Below are 12,808 nucleotides of genomic sequence, written 5' to 3'. Positions count from 1 at the left end.
TATAATATATAGCATACGGTACAGTAGGCCCGTGCTCTACCTACCTCTGTGTCATCAAGTATACTATCCATCCATACCTGTGGTGTATTTTAGTTGTGCGCAGTATATATAGTAGGAGGACAGTGCATAATTTTGCTGACCACCAGTATATAATATATAGCAGTACGGTACAGTAGATCACTGCTCTACCTACCTCTGTGTCGTCAAGTATACTATCCATCCATACCTGTGGTGCATTTAGTTGTGCGCAGTATATATAGTAGGAGGACAGTGCATAATTTTGCTGACCACCAGTATATAATATATAGCAGTACGGTACAGTAGGCCATTGCTATTGATATATTACTGGCATATAATTCCACACATTAAAAAATGGAGAACAAAAATGTGGAGGGTAAAATAGGGAAAGATCAAGATCCACTTCCACCTCGTGCTGAAGCTGCTGCCACTAGTCATGGCCGAGACGATGAAATGCCATCAACGTCATCTGCCAAGCCCGATGCCCAATGTCATAGTAGAGAGCATGTAAAATCCAAAAAACAAAAGTTCAGTAAAATGACCCAAAAATCAAAATTAAAAGCGTATGATGAGAAGCGTAAACTTGCCAATATGCCATTTACGACACGGAGTGACAAGGAACGGCTGAGGCCCTGGCCTATGTTCATGGCTAGTGGTTCAGATTCACATGAGGATGGAAGCACTCATCCTCTCGCTAGAAAACGGCAGTGCCACTCCTAGATGGGCCAGGTGTTTGTGTCGGCCACTTGGGTCGCTTAGCTTAGTCACACAGCTACCTCATAGCACCTCTTTTTTTCTTTTAGCATCATGTGCTGGGGTTCACTACGGCTGGCCGGCGGTCGGGCTCCCGGCGACCAGCATCCCGGCGCCGGGAGCCCGACCGCCGGCTTACCGACAGCTTGGCGAGCGCAAATGAGCCCCTTGCGGGCTCGCTGCGCTCGCCACGCTACGGGCACGGTGGCACGCTACGCGCGCCACACTATTTTATTCTCCCTCTATGGGGGTCGTTGACCCCCACGAGGGAAAATAAGTGTCGGTATGCCGGCTGTCGGGCTCCTGGCGCCGGTATACTGAGCGCCGGGAGCCCGACCGCCGGCAAACAGAAGACCACCCCATGTGCTGTTTGGGGACTATTTTTTAAATCTGCCATCCTGTCTGACACTGCAGTGCCACTCCTAGATGGGCCAGGTGTTTGTGTCGGCCACTTGGGTCGCTTAGCTTAGCCATCCAGCAAATTTCAGGACTAAAAATAATAGTGTGAGGTGTTCAGAATAGACTGGAAATTAGTGAAAATTATGATTATTGAGGTTAATAATACTATGGGATCAAAATGACCCCCAAATTCTATGATTTAAGCTGTTTTTGAGGTGTTTTTGTAAAAAAACACCCGAATCCAAAACACACCCGAATCCGACAAAACATTTTCAGAGAGGTTTTGCCAAAACGCCTCTGAATCCAAAACACGGCCGCGGAACCGAATCCAAAACCAAAACACAAAAACCCGAAAAATTTCCGGTGCACATCTCTAATATAAACTATGTCAGATTTTAATTTTTCTTTAAAAAAAGAACAGTTTTTTTTTATGTTTAATTGAGTATTTAACCCTTCCATTTCAAGATGTTATCTTAAGAGCATGGGGATGGAGGGTATGTGATGTATATGTATTATATGTAGCTGCCACATAGAGGCAATATGTGATCTAGGAGATTGCTAATAAATGGAGGATCACCACTGTCCCAGCGAGCAGGGGAAACCCTAAACTTAGTGGGCGCCCACTCTGGTGAAAAGCATGTAGAACACAGGTCAGGGTCCACTGAGCACAACGACAACACATACATTGAGAGATTCATCAAATAAACATGCTTCAAAAAATGTTCATGGAATTTTCCTTCACAAAAAAATATAATCAAGCCTTAGTGGTTAACCCAAGGGTCGTTAAGTTCAACATTAATCAGAGAATAATACAGAATAGTAAGTAAACAATATACTTTTTTTTACATATTTCTAATATCAACAAAACTAAGCTGAGTTAGGGGAGAAGGTTAACCTTTAACATTTAACCTTGAAGGTTTACATCATTGGAAAGACTGGGAAGACTGAGGAGGCTGAGGATGACCCCTTAGAGGGACTCTTTGGGAAGATATGTGAACAAGTGGCTACAGGATTGTCAAAAATATATGTCTGTCTATTTTCAGTAATTTTTAACTTAGTGGGGAATGGAAGAGAAAGCATTTGTTATTATCCACCAAATATTTACAAACTGAGGAAAACTCCTTTTGTTTTTGGGCCACCGCTACCAAGAAGTCCTGAATAAGGAGTATTCTGTGGTCCCCAATAGTCAGATTCTTCTGATGTTTGTAAGTGGAGAATTTTTTCACCTTGGCACTGTAGTCCAGAAACTTGGTAATGACTGTTGGGGTTTGCCATTTACTCCCTCTCTTTCTGGGCAAATATGGTGCGCTCTCTCAATTTGTGGTAGCCCTAGCTCAGATTAAAGGTTAAGAGCTGATATAAGAGTGGTGTTCAAATATTCAAATAGAGCTTGGCCTTGAATCTGTTCAGGGATGCCTACAAACCATAAGTTGTTCCGCTATGCCGACTTTCAAGTTTGTCTACTTTTTCTATGAAAGATTGGTAAGAGACACTAGTGGGTATGGACAGTTTCTTCTCTGTCACCAACTCGCTGTTCTACTGCATCTGAGCAGTTAGCAAGACAGGGCAGAGTCTATAGAACAAAGCGGAATGGAGGCTGCACTGTTATTTCAGAACAGTAATGGTTAATAACAGGTAAGTATATTTAAAAATAACATTTTAATAAAAAACACAGAAATGCATACGTGCAATATTACAATGACATGAATTCATGTATATCATTAAAAAGGTAAGTATTACCCTGGATATCAGGACAGGAATTATGGTATAGTGTCAATGAAGGAGTCTGTATCAAGTATGCCCTTTGTAGGTGTTAGGGTCTAATGCAGCAAGAGTCTCTTTGGTGTAGAGAGAATTCGGTTAGTAGTACAGGTGTTGCCTCCGGGAGTGTCACAGGAGCAGCAGGACCCAGCCTGACCTGCTCTGGTTGGTAGCAGAAGATAATCAGTTCACCGTTAGATGAGATGATGGCTTTAAAGTATCCCGTTTTGTAGATGGGTTCCTCATGCAATACTGTGTCTGTTAAGGGCCAGAAACCTCTCTGAGTCTCTTCTGAAGGAATAAAGGTACCGAGGGCTGGTTCGTCTCCAAATGTAGAGAACGTCCTGACCAAGTAGGCAACTGCGTATAGCCTGCAACTTTTTCAAAGGTAACCTACTTGGTCAGGACGTTCTCTACATTTGGTATCATCCAGTTAGGCATAAATTATAAAGTAGGATCTCGGTAGTGGTATAATAAGTGTATAGCACCCAAACATTATATTAACACCAATCTAAAGGCGCTGAGTGGGTATATGTGTAACCACTCTTGTTAATCATCCAATTAGGCATAAATTATAGAGTAGAATCTTGGTGGTAGAACTTCCACTCTATTATGAACACTGTGTAGGAACTAGAGATGAGCGCCTGAAATTTTTCGGGTTTTGTGTTTTGGTTTTGGGTTCGGTTCCGCGGCCGTGTTTTGGGTTCGACCGCGTTTTGGCAAAACCTCACCGAATTTTTTTTGTCGGATTCGGGTGTGTTTTGGATTCGGGTGTTTTTTTCAAAAAACCCTAAAAAACAGCTTAAATCATAGAATTTGGGGGTAATTTTGATCCCAAAGTATTATTAACCTCAAAAAACATAATTTACACTCATTTTCAGCCTATTCTGAACACATCACACCTCACAATATTATTTTTAGTCCTAAAATTTGCACCGAGGTCGCTGTGTGAGTAAGATAAGCGACCCTAGTGGCCGACACAAACACCGGGCCCATCTAGGAGTGGCACTGCAGTGTCACGCAGGATGTCCCTTCCAAAAAACCCTCCCCAAACAGCACATGACGCAAAGAAAAAAAGAGGCGCAATGAGGTAGCTGACTGTGTGAGAAAGATAAGCGACCCTAGTGGCCGACACAAACACCGGGCCCATCTAGGAGTGGCACTGCAGTGTCACGCAGGATGTCCCTTCCAAAAAACCCTCCCCAATCAGCACATGATGCAAAGAAAAAGAAAAGAAAAAAGAGGTGCAAGATGGAATTATCCTTGGGCCCTCCCACCCACCCTTATGTTGTATAAACAAAACAGGACATGCACACTTTAACCAACCCATCATTTCAGTGACAGGGTCTGCCACACGACTGTGACTGATATGACGGGTTGGTTTGGACCCCCCCCCAAAAAAGAAGCAATTAATCTCTCCTTGCACAAACTGGCTCTACAGAGGCAAGATGTCCACCTCATCTTCACCCTCCGATATATCACCGTGTACATCCCCCTCCTCACAGATTATCAATTCGTCCCCACTGGAATCCACCATCTCAGCTCCCTGTGTACTTTGTGGAGGCAATTGCTGCTGGTCAATGTCTCCGCGGAGGAATTGATTATAATTCATTTTAATGAACATCATCTTCTCCACATTTTCTGGATGTAACCTCGTACGCCGATTGCTGACAAGGTGAGCGGCGGCACTAAACACTCTTTCGGAGTACACACTTGTGGGAGGGCAACTTAGGTAGAATAAAGCCAGTTTGTGCAAGGGCCTCCAAATTGCCTCTTTTTCCTGCCAGTATAAGTACGGACTGTGTGACGTGCCTACTTGGATGCGGTCACTCATATAATCCTCCACCATTCTATCAATGTTGAGAGAATCATATGCAGTGACAGTAGACGACATGTCCGTAATCGTTGTCAGGTCCTTCAGTCCGGACCAGATGTCAGCATCAGCAGTCGCTCCAGACTGCCCTGCATCACCGCCAGCGGGTGGGCTCGGAATTCTGAGCCTTTTCCTCGCACCCCCAGTTGCGGGAGAATGTGAAGGAGGAGATGTTGACAGGTCGCGTTCCGCTTGACTTGACAATTTTGTCACCAGCAGGTCTTTCAACCCCAGCAGACCTGTGTCTGCCGGAAAGAGAGATCCAAGGTAGGCTTTAAATCTAGGATCGAGCACGGTGGCCAAAATGTAGTGCTCTGATTTCAACAGATTGACCACCCGTGAATCCTTGTTAATTAAGGGCTGCATCCACAAGTCCCACATGCCTAGCGGAATCGCTCCGTGTTAGCTCCTTCTTCAATGCCTCCAGCTTCTTCTGCAAAAGCCTGATGAGGGGAATGACCTGACTCAGGCTGGCAGTGTCTGAACTGACTTCACGTGTGGCAAGTTCAAAGGGCATCAGAACCTTGCACAACGTTGAAATCATTCTCCACTGCACTTGAGACAGGTGCATTCCATCTCCTATATCGTGCTCAATTGTATAGGCTTGAATGGCCTTTTGCTGCTCCTCCAACCTCTGAAGCATATAGAGGGTTGAATTCCACCTCGTTACCACTTCTTGCTTCAGATGATGGCAGGGCAGGTTCAGTAGTTTTTGGTGGTGCTCCAGTCTTCTGTACGTGGTGCCTGTACGCCGAAAGTGTCCCGCAATTTTTCTGGCCACCGACAGCATCTCTTGCACGCCCCTGTCGTTTTTTAAAAAATTCTGCACCACCAAATTCAAGGTATGTGCAAAACATGGGACGTGCTGGAATTTGCCCATATTTAATGCACACACAATATTGCTGGCGTTGTCCGATGCCACAAATCCACAGGAGAGTCCAATTGGGGTAAGCCATTCCGCGATGATCTTCCTCAGTTGCCGTAAGAGGTTTTCAGCTGTGTGCGTATTCTGGAAAGCGGTGATACAAAGCGTAGCCTGCCTAGGAAAGAGTTGGCGTTTGCGAGATGCTGCTACTGGTGCCGCCGCTGCTGTTCTTGCGGCGGGAGTCCATACATCTACCCAGTGGGCTGTCACAGTCATATAGTCCTGACCCTGCCCTGCTCCACTTGTCCACATGTCCGTGGTTAAGTGGACATTGGGTACAACTGCATTTTTTAGGACACTGGTGAGTCTTTTTCTGACGTCCGTGTACATTCTCGGTATCGCCTGCCTAGAGAAGTGGAACCTAGATGGTATTTGGTAACGGGGGCACACTGCCTCAATAAATTGTCTAGTTCCCTGTGAACTAACGGCGGATACCGGACGCACGTCTAACACCAACATAGTTGTCAAGGACTCAGTTATCCGCTTTGCAGTAGGATGACTGCTGTGATATTTCATCTTCCTCGCAAAGGACTGTGGAACAGTCAATTGCTTACTGGAAGTAGTACAAGTGGGCTTACGACTTCCCCTCTGGGATGACCATCGACTCCCAGCGGCAACAACAGCAGCGCCAGCAGCAGTAGGCGTTACACGCAAGGATGCATCGGAGGAATCACAGGCAGGAGAGGACTCGTCAGACTTGCCAGTGACATGGCCTGCAGGACTATTGGCATTCCTGGGGAAGGAGGAAATTGACACTGAGGGAGTTGGTGGGGTGGTTTGCGTGAGCTTGGTTACAAGAGGAAGGGATTTACTGGTCAGTGGACTGCTTCCGCTGTCACCCAAAGTTTTTGAACTTGTCACTGACTTATTATGAATGCGCTGCAGGTGACGTATAAGGGAGGATGTTCCGAGGTGGTTAACGTCCTTACCCCTACTTATTACAGCTTGACAAAGGGAACACACGGCTTGACACCTGTTGTCCGCATTTCTGGTGAAATACCTCCACACCGAAGAGCTGATTTTTTTGGTATTTTCACCTGGCATGTCAACGGCCATATTCCTCCCACGGACAACAGGTGTCTCCCCGGGTGCCTGACTTAAACAAACCACCTCACCATCAGAATCCTCCTGGTCAATTTCCTCCCCAGCGCCAGCAACACCCATATCCTCCTCATCCTGGTGTACTTCAACACTGACATCTTCAATCTGACTATCAGGAACTGGACTGCGGGTGCTCCTTCCAGCACTTGCAGGGGGCATGCAAATAGTGGAAGGCGCATGCTCTTCACGTCCAGTGTTGGGAAGGTCAGGCATCGCAAACGACACAATTGGACTCTCCTTGTGGATTTGGGATTTCAAAGAACGCACAGTTCTTTGCGGTGCTTTTGCCAGCTTGAGTCTTTTCAGTTTTCTAGCGAGAGGCTGAGTGCTTCCATCCTCATGTGAAGCTGAACCACTAGCCATGAACATAGGCCAGGGCCTCAGCCGTTCCTTGCCACTCCGTGTGGTAAATGGCATATTGGCAAGTTTACGCTTCTCCTCCGACAATTTTATTTTAGGTTTTGGAGTCCTTTTTTTTCTGATATTTGGTGTTTTGGATTTGACATGCTCTGTACTATGACATTGGGCATCGGCCTTGGCAGACGACGTTGCTGGCATTTCATCGTCTCGGCCATGACTAGTGGCAGCAGCTTCAGCACGAGGTGGAAGTGGATCTTGATCTTTCCCTAATTTTGGAACCTCAACTTTTTTGTTCTCCATATTTTATAGGCAGAACTAAAAGGCACCTCAGGTAAACAATGGAGATGGATGGATTGGATACTAGTATACAATTATGGACGGACTGCCACGGTTAGGTGGTATAAAAAAACCACGGTTAGGTGGTATATATTATAATAATAATACAATTATGGATGGACGGACTGCCTGCCGACTGCCGACACAGAGGTAGCCACAGCCGTGAACTACCGCACTGTACACTGGTTGATAAAGAGATAGTAGTATACTCGTAACAACTAGTATGACACTATGACGACGGTATAAAGAAAGAAAAAAAAATACCACAGTTAGGTGGTATATATTATAATAATAATACAATTATGGATGGACGGACTGCCTGCCGACTGCCGACACAGAGGTAGCCACAGCCGTGAACTACCGCACTGTACACTGGTTGATAAAGAGATAGTAGTATACTCGTAACAACTAGTATGACACTATGACGACGGTATAAAGAATGAAAAAAAAACCACGGTTAGGTGGTATATATTATAATAATAATACAATTATGGATGGACGGACTGCCTGCCGACTGCCGACACAGAGGTAGCCACAGCCGTGAACTACCGCACTGTACACTGGTTGATAAAGAGATAGTAGTATACTCGTAACAACTAGTATGACACTATGACGACGGTATAAAGAAAGAAAAAAAAATACCACAGTTAGGTGGTATATATTATAATAATAATACAATTATGGATGGACGGACTGCCTGCCGACTGCCGACACAGAGGTAGCCACAGCCGTGAACTACCGCACTGTACACTGGTTGATAAAGAGATAGTAGTATACTCGTAACAACTAGTATGACACTATGACGACGGTATAAAGAATGAAAAAAAAAACCACGGTTAGGTGGTATATATTATAATAATAATACAATTATGGATGGACGGACTGCCTGCCGACTGCCGACACAGAGGTAGCCACAGCCGTGAACTACCGCACTGTACACTGGTTGATAAAGAGATAGTAGTATACTCGTAACAACTAGTATGACACTATGACGACGGTATAAAGAAAGAAAAAAAAATACCACAGTTAGGTGGTATATATTATAATAATAATACAATTATGGATGGACGGACTGCCTGCCGACTGCCGACACAGAGGTAGCCACAGCCGTGAACTACCGCACTGTACACTGGTTGATAAAGAGATAGTAGTATACTCGTAACAACTAGTATGACACTATGACGACGGTATAAAGAATGAAAAAAAAACCACGGTTAGGTGGTATATATTATAATAATAATACAATTATGGATGGACGGACTGCCTGCCGACTGCCGACACAGAGGTAGCCACAGCCGTGAACTACCGCACTGTACACTGGTTGATAAAGAGATAGTAGTATACTCGTAACAACTAGTATGACACTATGACGACGGTATAAAGAAAGAAAAAAAAATACCACAGTTAGGTGGTATATATTATAATAATAATACAATTATGGATGGACGGACTGCCTGCCGACTGCCGACACAGAGGTAGCCACAGCCGTGAACTACCGCACTGTACACTGGTTGATAAAGAGATAGTAGTATACTCGTAACAACTAGTATGACACTATGACGACGGTATAAAGAATGAAAAAAAAACCACGGTTAGGTGGTATATATTATAATAATAATACAATTATGGATGGACGGACTGCCTGCCGACTGCCGACACAGAGGTAGCCACAGCCGTGAACTACCGCACTGTACACTGGTTGATAAAGAGATAGTAGTATACTCGTAACAACTAGTATGACACTATGACGACGGTATAAAGAAAGAAAAAAAAATACCACGGTTAGGTGGTATATATTGTAATACAATTATGGATGGACGGACTGCCTGCCGAGTTCCGACTGCCGACACAGAGGTAGCCACAGCCGTGAACTACCGCACTGTACTGTGTCTGCTGCTAATATAGACTGGTTGATAAAGAGATAGTATACAATACATACAACAATATACTACTATACTGGTGGTCAGGCACTGGTCACCACTAGTCACACTGGCAGTGGCACTCCTGCAGCAAAAGTGTGCACTGTTTAATTTTAAATTAATATAATATTATGTACTCCTGGGGGCTCCTGCTATAACAACCTGCAGTGCTCCCCAGTCTCCCCCACAATTATTATAAGCTTTGCCTTTTATACATTGATGTGCAGCACACTGGGCTGAGCTGAGTGCACACAGACTGAGTCACACTGTGTGACTGGCTGCTGCTGTGTATCGTTTTTTTTCAGGCAGAGAACGGATATAGCAGAGAACGGATATATTATATTAAAATAAATAAAAGTTAACTAACAACAACTGCACTGGTCACTGTGGTAAACTCTGTCTGACTCTGCACAATCTCTCTCTCTCTTCTAATCTAATTTCTAATGGAGAGGACGCCAGCCACGTCCTCTCCCTATCAATCTCAATGCACGTGTGAAAATGGCGGCGACGCGCGGCTCCTTATATAGAATCCGAGTCTCGCGAGAATCCGACAGCGTCATGATGACGTTCGGGCGCGCTCGGGTTAACCGAGCAAGGCGGGAGGATCCGAGTCTGCTCGGACCCGTAAAAAAAACATGAAGTTCGTGCGGGTTCGGTTTCAGAGAAACCGAACCCGCTCATCTCTAGTAGGAACACTGTAAAAGATGGTGGTGATGTTACAAGTATATGTGTAACCATTCTATTGTGAACAAATAATTAAAATTAAGACACAATGAAAAGTGTGCTATGAACTGTAGAGTATATTCACTGACACCTAAACAAGCTAAGCAAGTGGTAATATTATTGTATGTGCTGTGTAAGAATAAGAGAGTAGGCACACTTACAATTAAATGAGTTGCAATATTGCAAGTAGATACATTACTATGAATGAGTAATATTATGCTACATTCATTACTATGAATGAAGATATTATACCAGATGTGGCGTACTGAAGTCTCTATCGAAGTCTCTACCAAAGTCTCTACTATCAACTTCAAGCAGGCCAAAGTCTCTGCTATCAACAGCAATCACCAACATGCAGGCCATGATGTGGTGTAATGACTTTCTTCTGTAATGACTGCGTGTAGCTCTAAGACATAGATTTATGTTGTCTCTCTAGGAAGCACTTTTCCAATCTGAACATTGTGGGCAATTATTCACCCAGTGTAGTGGGATGATGGGGTGAATATTTGTGCTGCTTTTCCAATCCAAACACCCAGTGTGAGTAATGTAGAAAGGGTGATGGAGGTACTGCTTTTCCAATCTGACCATTGATGTCCTATTTACCTATGGGGGGGGGGACACTTGTGATGGTGTGCTGTGGGTTAATTGCAACTTATGGGTGTTGTCAGGCCGGTCAAGGATGAAGACTGGTCAGTTACTGTCTTACTGACTTGAAGGACCCTAGTCCTGTAAGCTTCTGTTCCAGGAGCGCACAACAGGAGTCCAGGAGTACACTGCAGGAGCCAGCACCTGATAGAAGTTGGTCACAGGAGTCCGATCAGTTGTTGCCTCCGGAGCATCACAGGAGCATCAGGAGCCAGCCTGACCTGCTCTGGTTGGTAGCAGAACATAAGCAGTAGATAATTAGGATGGCGGGTCCGATCAGCTGTTGCCTCCGAGTGCGTCACAGGAGCAGATCACTGCTATAGTTGTCAAGGAAGCAGTAGCTTCACAATGGTTGTAGCACTATAGGAGTTGGTAGCAGAAGATAGCTATTCCAGTGCTTCTCGAGTTCTGTAATATAGAACAAGAAAATCTATTTTGTTTGCCAGTTGCCATCTCTTGCTTTTAGCTTCTGATGGGTCGTCTGACCGAAGGCTGAATATATCTATGTAAGCACTGAGGTCATATTAAACCACAAGGGGTTTTGAGGGTTGCCACTTTAAGGATGTGTTATGATTGTTTTTGTTTGTTATGGCATGATCAGGGGTCAGCCAATGGTGGTCAAGTGGGGAGGAGAGTTTTGTTTGAAACTAGGCTGAGGCAGGTTATCTGCCTCTTGGTTCCTGTTTTTCTGGACAGAGAAGTACTCCATTTTGGGCTCTCATAGTCACTGATAATTCTTTCCCTGTGCTGTTTTCCTAATCTTTGATTTTCTTTAGCATTTCTTACTACCTTCTGCTTCATATCCTATTCTTCACTATATATATATCATCTCTATTCTTTCCCTGTTCCTCTCCCTCTCATGATGTCTCGCCCACAGCGCCTCCCCCCCCCCCCACCCGCTTTATGGATGCTTATATTATTGGGGGCCAGGCAGCTGCTGGCTCCCAGGCTGTTACCTGCAGCGGTCGCCAGGCGACTCTGGTTTCCAAGCCCATGCGGCCTAGTCTGCCTACAGCCTCTGCCGCCAGTTCCTGTGAAGCGAGCAGCCTTCACCGGGTACTTTTTCCGGCTACGGCTGCTGGCTTCGGCACTGCTTCCCACCGATCTCGCAGGTCTGAGCCCGGCGCTACTCCTGCCGGGTCCCAGCGGGAGCACAGTCGAGTGGTGCTGTCCCCGGCGGTGGCGATTGGCGGGGTGCTGCTGGGGGGACCGGGGTGTGGCCGTTCGTGCTCCTGTGCTCGCCGGGCTGCCCCTGCGGCTAATGTAAGTGCTTCGCCCGTACGGCCGAGCACTGCAGCCGCCGGGTCCAGGCAGCAGCGCAGGCTACACAGGGTCTCCTCGGTGGCGGCCGCTGCCAGGGGATCAGGACGCGGGCGTCCACCCTCCCAAGATCTGGGCAGTAGAGGGGGGTGGGGCTTAGCTCTGTGCCGCAGTTTCACTGGCATGAAGGAGGGGGAGGCTGTGGCTGATTGCCATCGCAGGGGACAGGCAAGGCAGGCTTCTCCCTCTCCTGTGGTGCCACAGAATAGGGGGGGGGGCAGGCGGGGGAGAGGTATTAGGGCTAATAATGATAAGCCTCCAGGGCAGGGGGACAATCTGGGGGCAGCAGGTGGCCACAGCCTGGAACAGGGGGCAGACGGGTCCAGAAGGGTAGTAGGGGCTGCCGCTAGCGTCCCACTGTATAGCGAGGTGGTGAGTCATGGGGGGCATTCACAGGGTGGAGCAGTGGTTGGGACCACGGATGTGGTGTCTTCAACTGTGTTCCACCGTACTGCCGTTCTAGGACTGGCACCTGGGCTCCCGAGTACATCAGTCATGGTGGATAGAGTCGAGCAGTCACCGCGGACCCAGGTTACGGGGGTCCGGGAGGGCTGCGTAGGCACATCACCTTCTTTAGCTCCGCCTTGGGTGCTGTCTCCATTGTGCAGGGCTATGCGGGCATGGCTACATCGCTCCCGTTTAATTCCTCAGAGGTGCTCCACCCCTGCGGTCACG

Source organism: Pseudophryne corroboree, chromosome 2 (genome assembly GCF_028390025.1).
Source record: "Pseudophryne corroboree isolate aPseCor3 chromosome 2, aPseCor3.hap2, whole genome shotgun sequence".
Taxonomy (NCBI): Eukaryota; Metazoa; Chordata; class Amphibia; order Anura; family Myobatrachidae; genus Pseudophryne; species Pseudophryne corroboree.
The sequence above is the reverse complement of the archived record's forward strand: the minus strand, read 5'-3'. Positions refer to the sequence as shown.